The sequence below is a fragment of the Poeciliopsis prolifica genome, unplaced genomic scaffold (genome assembly GCF_027474105.1).
Source record: "Poeciliopsis prolifica strain line A6 unplaced genomic scaffold, Auburn_PproV2 SCAFFOLD127, whole genome shotgun sequence".
In the NCBI taxonomy this organism is placed as follows: domain Eukaryota; kingdom Metazoa; phylum Chordata; class Actinopteri; order Cyprinodontiformes; family Poeciliidae; genus Poeciliopsis; species Poeciliopsis prolifica.
This window is the reverse complement of record NW_026562502.1, coordinates 477,501-490,467: the sequence shown is the minus strand read 5'-3', so window position 1 is coordinate 490,467 and position 12,967 is coordinate 477,501. Positions and strand designations below refer to the sequence as shown.

Sequence of the window (12,967 nt, the reverse complement as noted above, 5' to 3'; positions counted from 1 at the left end):
CAGAACGGCGCCGGTGTTTAATCAGCGCTGCAGGTTGTTGATGCTGCAGCGGCGCGGCTAACAGGAAGCTGATTGGTTGCTGGTGATTCAGAGGCGGCTGATTGGATGAAAACAAATGGGTTTGATGACTGATGGGACCCGTCCAGAACCCAGATGGCGCCGTGGATTGATGATGCTGCTGTTTGTTTCTTTAGTCCATGAAGATTCATCTCTGCTACGCTTCACACAAACACTGGTTGATTTCCCTCACATGTGAGGACTTCTCATTTATTTTGTAAATTAAGTTTCCCCCAAATCATGATCTTCAGAGGAGGAACAGTGGAGTTTGACTAGGCCACTGCAGCTCCTCAGTGGTTCTGCTGCTGGAGCTCCTTGGTGTTTTCATGTCACTGTTTATGTTTTTATTTATTTCTATGAAACCACAGGAAGAGGAGAATCAGCTTCTGCTTCCTCCACCTGTCGGTCGTCAACGCTGAGCTCAGCTTACAGACACACAACCTGAACTGCATCATGACCAATCAGGGCTCACACACACTCTCACACACACTCTCACACACACTCTCACACACGCTCGCACACACACCAGGACGCTGTGTGTGTCCTCACCGCGCTCTAAACATCCACAGAGGCTCTCCGCTGAGAGGAAGAGCAGAAACATGAACCTCCTCATCCTCCTAATGACGCCGGCTTCCTGCTCTCACTCCATCCTAATACGATTAATGAACACACACTCAGGAGACTTCCTGTTTGTCTTACTGCTGCTATCGACCCACACACACACAGACACACACACACACACACACACACCAGAAGCTTTAAGTGAGAGTGAAGTGGTGAGAGATGATGGGTAGAGACAAAAACCGCAGGGAAAATATCTGAATGGAAGAGCCAGGCAAGTTTTCCAGAACCACCGGACCGGTTCTGGACCGGTTCTGGACTGGTACTGAACCGCAATAGATTCCTGTCATTTTCGTCTGATACAACAAAACCGTTTGTTAGCTGGTCCAGCTAATAGCACTGCAGACCACGCATATGCTGGACACTCACACCTATATATGGTATATTGTGTTTTGATAGACGGGTTCTACTTACTACATTCATTTTTACAGTGCATCCAGTACATAGTTAGTTTTGCCTTAAGATGTTTGTGTGTGTGTGTATTTGTGCATGTCTGTGTGTGTGTGTGTCTGTGTGTGTGTGTGTGTCTGTGTGTGTGGGTGTGTGTGTGTGTGTGTATTTGTGCATGTCTGTGTGTGTGTCTGTGTGTAAGTGTGTGTCTGTGTGTGTGTGTGTGTGTGTGTGTGTGTGTGTGTGTGTGTGTGTCTGTGTGTGTGTGTGTGTCTGTGTGTGTGTGTGTGTGTGTGTCTGTGTGTGTGTGTGTGTGTGTGTGTGTGTGTGTCTGTGTGTGTGTGTCTGTGTGTGTGTGTGTGTGTGTGTCTGTGTGTGTGTGTATTTGTGCATGTCTGTGTGTGTGTCTGTGTGTGTGTGTGTGTGTGTGTCTGTGTGTGTGTGTGTGTGTGTGTCTGTGTGTGTGTGTGTGTGTGTGTCTGTGTGTGTGTGTGTGTGTGTGTGTATTTGTGCATGTCTGTGTGTAAGTGTGTGTGTCTGTGTGTGTGTGTGTGTGTGTGTGTGTGTGTGTGTGTGTGTGTGTGTGTGTAATGGACCAGTGAATAATGGATGCAGCCGTTTGGTGTGAGTCTTGAGGTAAACGGTGTATTTTCGGCGGGTCCAGCTGGTTTCTGCCTTCAGCTTCATGTTCTGCTGTTTAAATATTAACTGCTGCAGATCAAACCTGTCAGGAACGACTGAAACAGTTCCTGCTGCACAAGAAGCTGGGAAAACCTCAGCGCTACTGCTCACCTGGAAATCTCTGCTGGTTTCTGTGTTTCTGCTCCAGGAAGTCGCTTTGGTTGGTTTAAAGATGAGACAGAAGAAAAGCAGAGGACATAAACACGGACCTGCTGCAGGTCAAACGTTACATGAATATATTTACAGTTACAGGATAAAAAACTAGAATTTATTGCTTTACTCGACAGAATCATAAACGGTTTCTTCTTCTTCTACGGCGGCTAAAGGTCAAACGGAGCACTTAACGAGCAATTAGCAGAGGGGAAGTGTGGGCCGCCCCACTGAATTATTCACCGCCATCACAGAGAGAGCCGGCCTCCGTCAGCCAATCAGACGCTGCGCAGATTAAGTGGCTTCACATTAGCCGGCTGGGGATTCTGGGTAATGGCTGTTTTTTCCAGCTGATGTGGTCCGAGTGACCGATGATTCTGACCCGCCTGGAGCCGGTTCTGCTGGTTCTGCTGGTTCTGTTGGTTCTGCTGGTTCTGTTGGTTCTGCTGGTTCTGTTGGGTCAGCAGCAGATGAAGCTGCTGGTGATTCAGGTCAGCTGTTGGTTCTGATGATGAGGAGGAGGAGGAAGAGGACTGAGTCATGAGACACTCATCACGTCTCCTGGAGCTCCAGCAGATGGACAGTAGGCGACACACACACACAGGAACACACACAGGAACACACACACACACACAGGAACACACACACACACACAGGAACACACACAGGAACACACACACACAGGAACACACACACACAGGAACACACACACACAGGAACACACACACACACACAGGAACACACACACAGGAACACACACACAGGAACACACACACACACACACCCATGACATCAGAACATTAAACGTTAAAACACCAGAACCAATCGGACCTCAGTCGGTTCTGATCGACCCAGTGTGTAGTAATAATTGTGTTATTTCTTTAAACTCCTGAATTGTTTCATCGTCTCTCCAGCTTGTTGGTTCCGTTTGGTTTTGGTTCCGTTTGGTTTTGGTTCCGTTTGGTTTTGGTTCCGTTTGGTTTTGGTTCCGTTTGGTTTTGGTTCCGTTTGGTTTTGGTTCCGTTTGGTTTCCGTTCCTTCATGATGTTCCAGCAGGTTCTGATCCAATCAGCTCAACGTTTCAGCAGGAATCAGGACTGATCGGACCAGGAATCGTTCTTTAACCGGTTCTGGTCCAGTTCTGCTGGTTTGGACCAACCCTCTGGTACCAATGGCTGGGCTCCGTTGGGTCAGTTTGACCTCTGGCCTCCATCTAGTTGCTGGCGTCTGATTGGCTGATTCCCTCTCTGTGCCTAATAAAGTGGCCGGATCCGGTTCGCCTGCAAGGAGAAAGACGGAGGAAGAGGAGCTGCGGTCTCTGCTGCTCTTCATCGAGTCGCTCAGCCACACGGATCCACCAGGCGATCGGATCAGAACCGCCGGCCTCCTGTGGCCGACCCGGTTCCCTCTGCAGAGACAGAACCGTTAATAATTCAGAGGAAGGTGGAGAACCCGACTCTACTGGACCTCTGTTGGAGTTCAGTCCAGTTGAACCAGTTAAACTCAACAGTTAACTGGTCCAGAGTTAAACCAGTTGATTGTGACCCGCCTGGAGCCGGTTCTGGAGTTAAACCAGTTGAACCAGTTAAACTCTGGTTCTACTGGTTTAACTCAACACATTTCTACCGATTCATATAAAATCTGATCCTCCATCCAAAACATGGAGACGTCAGCAACTAGTTCATCACCCAACCAGTGGCTCCAGTAACCAACCAGTGGCTCCAGTAACCAACCAGTGGCTCCAGTAACCAACCAGTGGCTCCAGTAACCAACCAGTGGCTCCAGTAACCAACCAGTGGCTCCAGCCTTCAGTCACTGTCTTCACCTGGAGGTCAGAGGTCCTCCAGTGAAGCAGACCTGGAGTCATGAGTCCAGAGTGTTGGTTCTGGTGGTTCTGGTTCTGGTGGTTTTGGTTCTGGTGGTTCTGGTTCTGGTGGTTCTGGTGGTTCTGGTTCTGGTGGTTCTGGTTCTGGTGGTTCTGGTTCTGGTGGTTCTGGTGGTTCTGGTTCTGGTGGTTCTGGTTCTGGTGGTTCTGGTTCTGGTGGTTCTGGTGGTTCTGGTTCTGGTGGTTCTGGTGGTTCTGGTTCTGGTTCTGGTGGTTCTGGTTCTGGTGGTTCTGGTGGTTCTGGTTCTGGTGGTTCTGGTGGTTCTGGTTCTGGTGGTTCTGGTTCTGGTGGTTCTGGTTCTGGTGGTTCTGGTTCTGGTGGAGGTCGTCGGGTTTCTGCAGCAGATGGCGGCAGAATCGCTTGGAATCGGTTTCTGGGGAAACCAGGCAGCTTGTTCCAGGCGACCGCGGCGCTCTGCCTCAGAGGTGTAAAAAATATCAGATGTTCTCCGGCGGCGAGGAAACGACGAGCTCTGATGGAGCTGACATGTGAGGCGGCGGCCATGATGAACCGCGGCATCAGGGCCGCAGCATCAGGGCCGCAGCATCAGGGCCGCAGCATCAGGGCCGCAGCATCAGGGCCGCAGCATTATTAGTGAAGCACTTCAAAGAGTTTTACATCATAAACACAAAGAATAAATATTATATTGTTACATTTCTAATCAAACTCTAATCAGCTGGTTTTAGTCTGAGTTTCTGCTGCTTTACAGGATATTAATCTACCAGTTAACCAGTAAACTAACAACTAGTCATCCAGTCAATTCACCATTAAACCAGTTAGTTAACCAGCTAGTTTGAGAATTGATTTGACTGATGTTATTTTTAAAACATTAAGTTTTCTGTTTTAGTTCTGCTTTAATAAACTCATAAACATAACAGCTTGATCTGCAATAAATGTTGATTTATAAAATCAATAATGTTGATTTTTTTATTCAGTTAAATCTGATTTATCCAAATAAGTTTGCTGCTCTGCAGTTTTGTTAAAAATAAACTGTTTAAATTAAACTGTAATTATTAATAACATTTAGACTTTAATGGCAACAAAAGTTGGATTAAAAAAATTACAGATTTTTAAAATTTGTAATTTAAAAAATTTAAAAATCTATTTTATGTTACTGAGACGTAAAAATAATTGTTTACTTCCAGAATAATCAACTTCTTCATGAGTCTGTAGAAGATGATAATCAGGACGATTATTGGAAAAATAAAAGTTTCTGCAGCTGAAAGAAACAAACTAATTATTATAAATCAAAAACTTCTGCAGGTGACGGATTATTTTTTATTTATCGTACTTTTAATGCAGATAGCAGAAAGTTTAATGTGCAGTAAAATCTGATCAGTTTTCTACTGGTTGATTTCAGATCGTTTCTAGTTAAATCCTCTTGTTGTTTCTATAGATGTAGAATGTATAGATGCTGAAAGCCGGCTGGTTTTCTCTGCTCTGCCGGTGATGACTGGACCTTCATAGAGCCGTGAATATTCCTAGAAACGTTTTCTTTCAAAGCTCCGGTTCACAAGGCGCCGTCCATCCGTCCCTCTCTTCCTCCCGTCCATCCGTCCCTCTCTTCCTCCCGTCCGTCCGTCCGTCCCTCTCTTCCTCCCGTCCGTCCGTCCCTCTCTTCCTCCCGTCCATCCGTCCCTCTCTTCCTCCGTCCGTCCGTCCCTCTCTTCCTCCCGTCCATCCGTCCGTCCCTCTCTTCCTCCCGTCCGTCCGTCCCTCTCTTCCTCCCATCCGTCCCTTTGGGAGGATCTCAGTGGGAGCTTAAGCAGGGAGCAGCAGCGGCGGTTGAAGCGCAGCTGTCTGGCTGAATGCTAATTGATTTGGGCGATTTGTGGCCCTGGAGGGACGAAGGATGGATGGAGGGAAGAGCAGAGGCTTTGAAGAAGGAATTAGGTTGAGCTGTTGGTTCAGCGTCTGTCCGGGTAAAAATGGAGACGAGAGGAAAAACATCGACTGCTGGCGACTTCTGGATCAGGGAGGAAGAGGAGAGGAAGAGGAGAGGAAGAGGAGAGGAAGAAAAGTTCATGTGAAGAATCACTGAATCTGAATCACATCTGGTTTAAAACAGCTGAAATGTTTAGGATCCATTCATAATAAACCGATCAATCGATTCTCTGATAGATCTGATTCCAGTCTGATAATGATTACCGCCAGCCTGTTGCTGGTTGCTGTTGCTCCTTGTTGCCTCCAGCTGAGCAGCTCCTCTAATCGTTGCTGATATTTATGAACATCCAGAGAAACTTCAGCCAAGAGACGCATCGTCTCCAGATGAACTGGAAGAGCTTCAGTCTCATAAACCCATGTCCATCTGTCCATCCGTCCTCATCAGCATCAGCAGCTTCTCCTCCTGGACCTCAGGATGTTTCCAGGCTAGTAGTGTTAGCTTCAGGCTAGTAGCATTAGCTTCAGGCTAGTAGCATTAGCTTCAGGTTAGTAGCATTAGCTTCAGGCTAGTAGCATTAGCTTCAGGCTAGTAGCATTAGCTTCAGGCTAGTAGCGTTAACTTCAGGCTAGTAGCATTAGCTTCAGGTTAGTAGCATTAGCTTCAGGCTAGTAGCGTTAGCTTCAGGCTAGTAGCGTTAGCTTCAGGCTAGTAGCGTTAGCTTCAGGCTAGTAGCATTAGCTTCAGGCTAGTAGCGTTAGCTTCAGTCCACCATGAGGGAAGAGTCCAAGCTCCACAAACCGACTGATCCAATTGGTTCTGAGAAAACCAGGATTTTATCTGAGATCGTCCTGGATGAAGGATTAGCGCCCTCTGGAGGAAACTCATCCAGGTTTATTTAGTTCAACTCCAGCCCAGTGAACTAGTCAAAGTCCAGTTCAGTTGGTGAGGTGTCGACCTCTGACCTCTGGTCCTCCAAACTTTGGTCTGGGTTTGGTTTAAGTGAACTCTGGTTCGGTTTGAATGTGAACGCCAACCTGACCAAAGATCGCTCCAAAAGCAGGAAGTGGACAAAACCGCAGGGCATTCTGGGTAAATCCAACCAAAGCTAACATGTTAGCCTAGCGCTAGCAGCTGAAATGGCTCCTGGTCTTCAGCCAAAGACTAAAGAAAAATCACTAAACTCTGACGCCTTCATCTTGTTTCATCTGGTGAAAGGAAGTTGCTCTCAGTGTCTCCAGAGGTTTTAGTGTCATTTCCTGCAGTGGTTGTTGGTGCAGCGCCCCCACAGGCCAGGAGGGGAACAGGTTGCTCAAGAGTAGAGAGAAAGAGAACCACAGCTCCTTCGTTGGATTGTTAACAAAGTTAACAATCGTTGCTCTGATTGGACAGAAGTGATGGAGGAAAGTCTGAAATCCCGACCTTCCCTTCATCCGTCATCAGTTCGTGAATCTGCCAGCGGCGCTCCGGCTGTTTGTTCCTGAATGTTTTTGTTGTTTGTTTCTCCTCTCAGTTTGATCTGTTTCCTGTTGGACCTGCTAACCAAACCATGATGGCCGCTCTGCTGCCGGCGAGCTCAGGAGAAATGGAGCCTGTTTTCACCAGAGCAATTAAAAGTCTAAGAAAAACCTGCAGCAGCAATTAAAGGCGAAGTTCCTGACGAGTTATTTTCTGCCTCACTCGGCGCTAACCTCGGCCTGCCGACTGCTTGTGTTCATAAATAGCTCCGAGTGGCACACAGGAGGTTCAGCCTGTTTCATTACGGCTGTTAGATAATTTGGTTTTAATCATTTCTGCGACTCTCCGCCCACAGCAGCTCTTTGATTGGCTTCACAGCAGCGCAGCCGTTTGAACGCCAGGACAGATGAACCGGGTTCAGCAGCAGTAATCACAGCCTGAACCGCTCCGCATGTTTCACTCAGACACGCGTTTACCACAGGCTTCTGGGTAATTCACTGAATCGACGAGCCTGACCCTCAGCATGATGCAGCCAACTCCTGGTTCGGGACGCTTTTGGTCAGAAACTGTTTCTCCTCTTCCAGACGTTCGTCTGCTTCCCAGTTTTGATTTCAACTTTAAGACTTCCTGTTTTATTTTTGTATCCCACCTGAGCAGCAGATCTCTGCAGCTCCTCCAGAGCGGTTGGGAATCATTTTTATTTAAATCAGAAGTCTGGTTGGTTTTCCATCAGTCGGGTTTCCAGGCAGCCTGGAAAAGTTTGGAAAAGTCTTTAATTAGCTTCTGGTGTTTCCAACCTGTTTTCTATTTTAGTGAAATTTTAATGAGACAAAAAGTCAGTGAGATTTGATCTTCAATAAGAGATGAAGAGTCATGATGATCTTTACTTTTTGTTTCACTCAGCAGCTCAGTTTCCCTGTTTCTTCCTCAGCTTCCGGTGTAACCAGTTTTTATCTTTGAATTTAATAAAGCTAATAATAATAATGAAGCCCAAACAATTCAGTTTTTCCTTCAGGCCACAAAATGAAGAGGAAATCATTTTGATTTGAAGATTTTTAATTCCTGGTAAAAAATTGAAATTTGAGGCTCAATAATAAATATGAATAATGTAATGTGCTTCATTATGGCACATTTACCCTGCAGTGTGTGTGTGTGTGTGTGTGTGTGTGTGTGTGTGTGTGTGTGTGTGTGTGTGTGTGTGTGTGTGTGTGTGTGTGTGTGTGCAGTGTACAGGTGTCCCTGTATCGATCCCCCTTCCAGCTATATGGGCTGGATGATGGAGACATCAATTATTAAACATTAATACTCTATCTCATAAAATACCAGTCAGTCTCTGTGTGTGTGTGTGTGTGTGTGTGTGTGTGTGTGTGTGTGTGTGTGTGTGTGTGTGTGTGTGTGTGTGCGTGTGTGTGTGTAATTGCATTAGTCTCTCTCTCTCTGACATTTCCACCAAATGTAGCGATGTTCAATTATTCATGAGCCGCTGAGCGCGGGCGAGCGACATAGAGAATGAATGGAGAGAGAGAGAGGAGATCATGTTGTGTTTTGTTATTGTAGGTTTAATGTGTTGTTAGTCATTTTGTCAACTGTGGAGGTGGAGAGAAAGGGCAAGATGATGAAGAGCTGGAATAGAGGAGGAAGGACAGAACGGAGTAAACAGGAAGTACATGACGAGGCTTCCTGGTTTCAACAGGAAGTAGTTTCCCATTAGAGACAGAAACAGTTTCCACTTCCTGTTTGAGGACAAAACCATCCCATCTGCTTTCAGCAGGCCCTCAGCATGACCCTGCCACCACCATGCCTTACAATGCTGCTCGCATCACTGAGCTCAAACGGCTCAACCTTCATCTGAACCACCAGAGGATTTTGGATCAGCGTCACATTTCAGTGCGACTTAAATGATTCTTTTTGGTGAATCATGAAAGGAATCAGTCATTCGGGTCCAGAAATGGGTGCCAATGTGAGGAAGAGTGAAACGTCTTCGTCTCATCGTCTTGAAACATAAAACTTCCTCTCTGCCTGAATAATTTGGGTTTTTATTACTTGATCCTCTAATATTTACATTTCATTACCAAAGAGTTAGCTGGTGATTTAACAGAGTAAAATAAATAAAATAATAAAACGAGACACAAATGTTACTGTGAAAAGTAACAGACCGGGTCATGAAGCAGCAGAACTCTGCGAACTCTTAGTTTAAAACAAACGTCAGACATGAAGACACATCGTTACATGGTGATGCTAACGGTCCGATTGTTTCTGTGCGTTTCAGGACGGGCCGGCGGAGTCACTGCTACCGCATCGTCTACCGCCACATGGAGCGAACTTTGACCCAGCAGGAGGTGCGGCAGGTCCACCAGCAAATCGAGCGGATGGCGGAGACGGAGCTGGGCGTTCAAGGCCGGTTCTGAGTCTGAGCGGCGTAGATCTACGCACACAGAGCCTGAGCTGAGCAGCTGTGACTGTCGTGCTCAGGCGTCACTCTGCCGTAGATGCTGCTGCCGGCGGTTCACACGCTGCTGCAGCACTTCGTCATCCTCCCTCCGCTCCCCTTCAGCCGTAACGTGTGAATCTGACGTGCGTCGCCTTTAATTTCCAAAAACATCGTCTGGTCGGCCAGCGATTGCCGGTGACGCTGCAGGCTGATCTCCAGCAGGTCTGAACTCCAGGCTGTTAAACCCTGATGACTTCCTGTCTCTGAAACCAGCTACAGTCGATGTTAAATTACCTATAAAAGTCATCTAATTTAAAAAACCTGCTGTGTGAAAGTAATTTGACTCTTGAACCTTTTTGGGACAGAAGTTTTAGTACCTTCAGCTGTTTGGACACACAGGGAGAAATTTATCTGAAATGTTTTTGGAAACTGTTTTGAATGTTGACTAAAGAGGAAAAGTTAATAAAAACGTTTGCACTAACCTGGTTGCATAAGTGTTTCATTCGCTGTTAATTTAACTCTAGATTCAGTTTCAGGCTTCAGGTTCAAACCTGCCATCAATCTGACGACCTGCTGGACTTTCCAACGACTTACCTGTCCAGGTGACCACGAACCTGAAGGACCCTGTTTAACAAAGGTATCAATCAGGAGAAGGACATCAGTTTATCCAGGTGCTTCTCTTATTATCTGTATATAATTCACCAGGGCTTTAAGGCAGGTAGAAATGTTTCCACCCGTTTCACGTTTAGCTGATGAAATCCAGGTTTTTCTGCCCAACTACCCAAAAACTACAGAGTCCCTGAGGAGACATTTAATTATCTAAAAGACATAAGAACCTGAGTAAGGTTACATTTTGTCTCTCTGATAGGAATCTGGGTTTTCTTACTGATTAGGCTTTTAAACTAGACCAACTGGATGCTGCAGATGTTAAATCAGTTTTTTCCAAATTCTTTGTAAAAGTGAAACTGAATCTCAATCATTGAGTTTCATAATTCAGACGATCTGAACCGACTGCTGAGATCAATATGAACTCATATCAGCTTCTGGTCTTTTTAAGAGAACATTCCTACCGGTTCTGTTCCATCCACTTCAACCCGACAACAGTCCGCCTGTCTAGTCAAAGTCTGGTTCAGTTGCTGAGGTGTAAACGCAAATCAACCTCTGACCTCTGGTCCTCCAATCCTCGGTCTGGGTTTGGTTTGAATGTGAACACCAAGCGTACCAAAGACCACTCCAAAACGCAGGGCATTCTGGGTAAATAAACCAAAACTAACATGCTAGCCTAGCGCTAGCAGCAGAAATGGCTCCTGGTCTTCAGCCAAAGACCAAAGAAATCACTAAACTCTGACGCCTCCATCTTGTTTCATCTGGTGAAACAGGAAGTTGCTCTCAGTGTCTTCAGAGGTTTTAGTGTCGTTTCCTGCAGTGGTTCTTAGTGCAGCGCCCCCACAGGCCAGGAGGGGAACAGGCTGGTTTGACTCAGAGCAGCTGGAGGTAGAGCAGATGTTCTGGTTCCAGTAGAACCGGGTCGACTGGACCATCAGGAGGAAACCAGCCAAAGCCAGGTGAGTCCAAGTCCAGCCCTCAACTCGTCTGATTGAAGTAGAACCCTTGACCCAAACGGATCTGATGGCTTTAGCTTCTATTTGGTTCTTCTTTTGTTTCCTCTTAAATTTATTGTATTTAACATCTAAAATTCAGTTTTCATAACGGTTTTTGTTTATTTCTGATGTTCTTAATTAACTTTATTTATAGAAAAAAGCATTGACAGTATGAGTTTTTTTTTTCTAGAAAATACAAAGATAGAAATAAACAGACATCCGTTTTTATTCTGAAGCTCATTAAACATTCAGGGATTGTTTCTGCTCCTGTCACTGTCTGAACCACGATGCTCCGAGATCCAGCCATGATGAGTTTCTTTAATTTCTAAATAAATTAAAGCAACAATAAAACCGTCCCTGACAGCACAGCTGCTCCGTAGCGAAACCAACAATAATTAGGCGTCTTACTTTGACAGCTCTGTGAAAATCCATCTCTCAAGCTCAAGAAGTCATCTTAGTTCATTTTTATTGTTGTTTTCGCAAAAAAAAAAATTCCCTTACAGTGGAACAGATGAGGTTGGTGTCGGGTTGTGTAATGAGGAAACCTGCAGGAGGTCACGGGGTCGACGGGGGCAGTTCAGGAAACAAACTTGTCAGAACAGAAGAGTTCATGTTTCATTAGAACCAAGTGGATCCTGAACATCTAATCGACTTTCTGCTCAATTAACTTCCAGCTTTTACTGAAATTATTAAGATTAGTTTTCATTGAAGTAAATGAAAGAAAATCCTGAAGAAACACCAACAGACTTTTTCTTCGATTTCATCTACAGATGCAATCATTTAATATTTATTGACAAAATAAAACCTGTTTCTGCTGCTTTGAATAATTTAATCTGATTAAATGTTTTTCTAACTTCATCTTTCCAGAGCCTACATGCCAGCATTGAGATGCTAACATGTAGGCTAGCATAGCTTCACTGATTAGTGAACTGCTTTTAGCACTACTGGAACACAACAGCAGTATTTTCAGATCATTTAAAAACAGAAATTAAAACCCAGTGGGACCAAAGACGCTCCGTTGTTAGCAGATGTAGCCTGTGCGTCATGTTTATGAGCATAACGGAAACACGTGACTATAAATATTTCGGTGGGAACTCTTGTATGCCAAAAAACCCCAAACAATTAATTGCTTTAAAACTTTGAACACATCACAATCTGTGTAACTAATTAATCAAAATGAACACATCCCTGAAAACAAAAGCCTTCTAAAATATTTACATATTCCTGATTGACCACAATGTCTGAATCTCCTCAATGCAACAAACACAATAATGATCAGACCTCCAAGACCTTTACATCCCACTACCAAACAAACTGCCATCTTTTTCCCCTTCAACCTCTCCAAGCAGCCATTCCGGTTCAGAGTCATGACCTTTAACCTTTATCTGGCTAACTGAGGCCTCCAGAGTCAGAGACCGAGATTTCTGGATGTTTGCAATTTTTTCCTCCTGGGAGTGACTGAACTGATGGATGACCTCTGACCCTAGTTTTTATTTTTGTTAAATATTCAGTTAAAATAGTTAGCAGTTAGCAGCATGGAGTTTTATGTGATGTTTGTCCTGATCCGTTTCACCGAGTCGAGAGTGTCCTCACCGATAGTGTCTGGGTCGCTCCTGGGTCCTCAAGAAGATAGAAAGGAAAGTACACACACACACACACACACACACACACACACACACACACACACACACACACACAGTCATTAGAAGAAACACTGCTACATTCATTCACACATACAGCATAACAACCAGTCAGCATACTGTCACCGAAACGAGCCGCTACGCTGGCTTAGGCTGGCACGCAGACAAAC

At 45.3% G+C, this 12,967-nt stretch overlaps 1 protein-coding gene across 1 annotated transcript in view; it reads left to right on the top strand.

Annotated features, from left to right (window-relative positions):
- The window catches only part of LOC129355223 (phenylalanine--tRNA ligase, mitochondrial-like), a 58,807-nt gene extending 48,770 nt beyond the window's left edge, over window positions 1–10,037 (top strand). Inside the window, exon 11 of the mRNA XM_055024757.1 lies at window positions 9,395–10,037. The gene's annotated coding sequence lies outside the window, so the exon portion shown is untranslated. The remainder of the gene's footprint in view (window positions 1–9,394) is intronic.
- The last annotated feature ends 2,930 nt before the right edge of the window (window positions 10,038–12,967 follow it).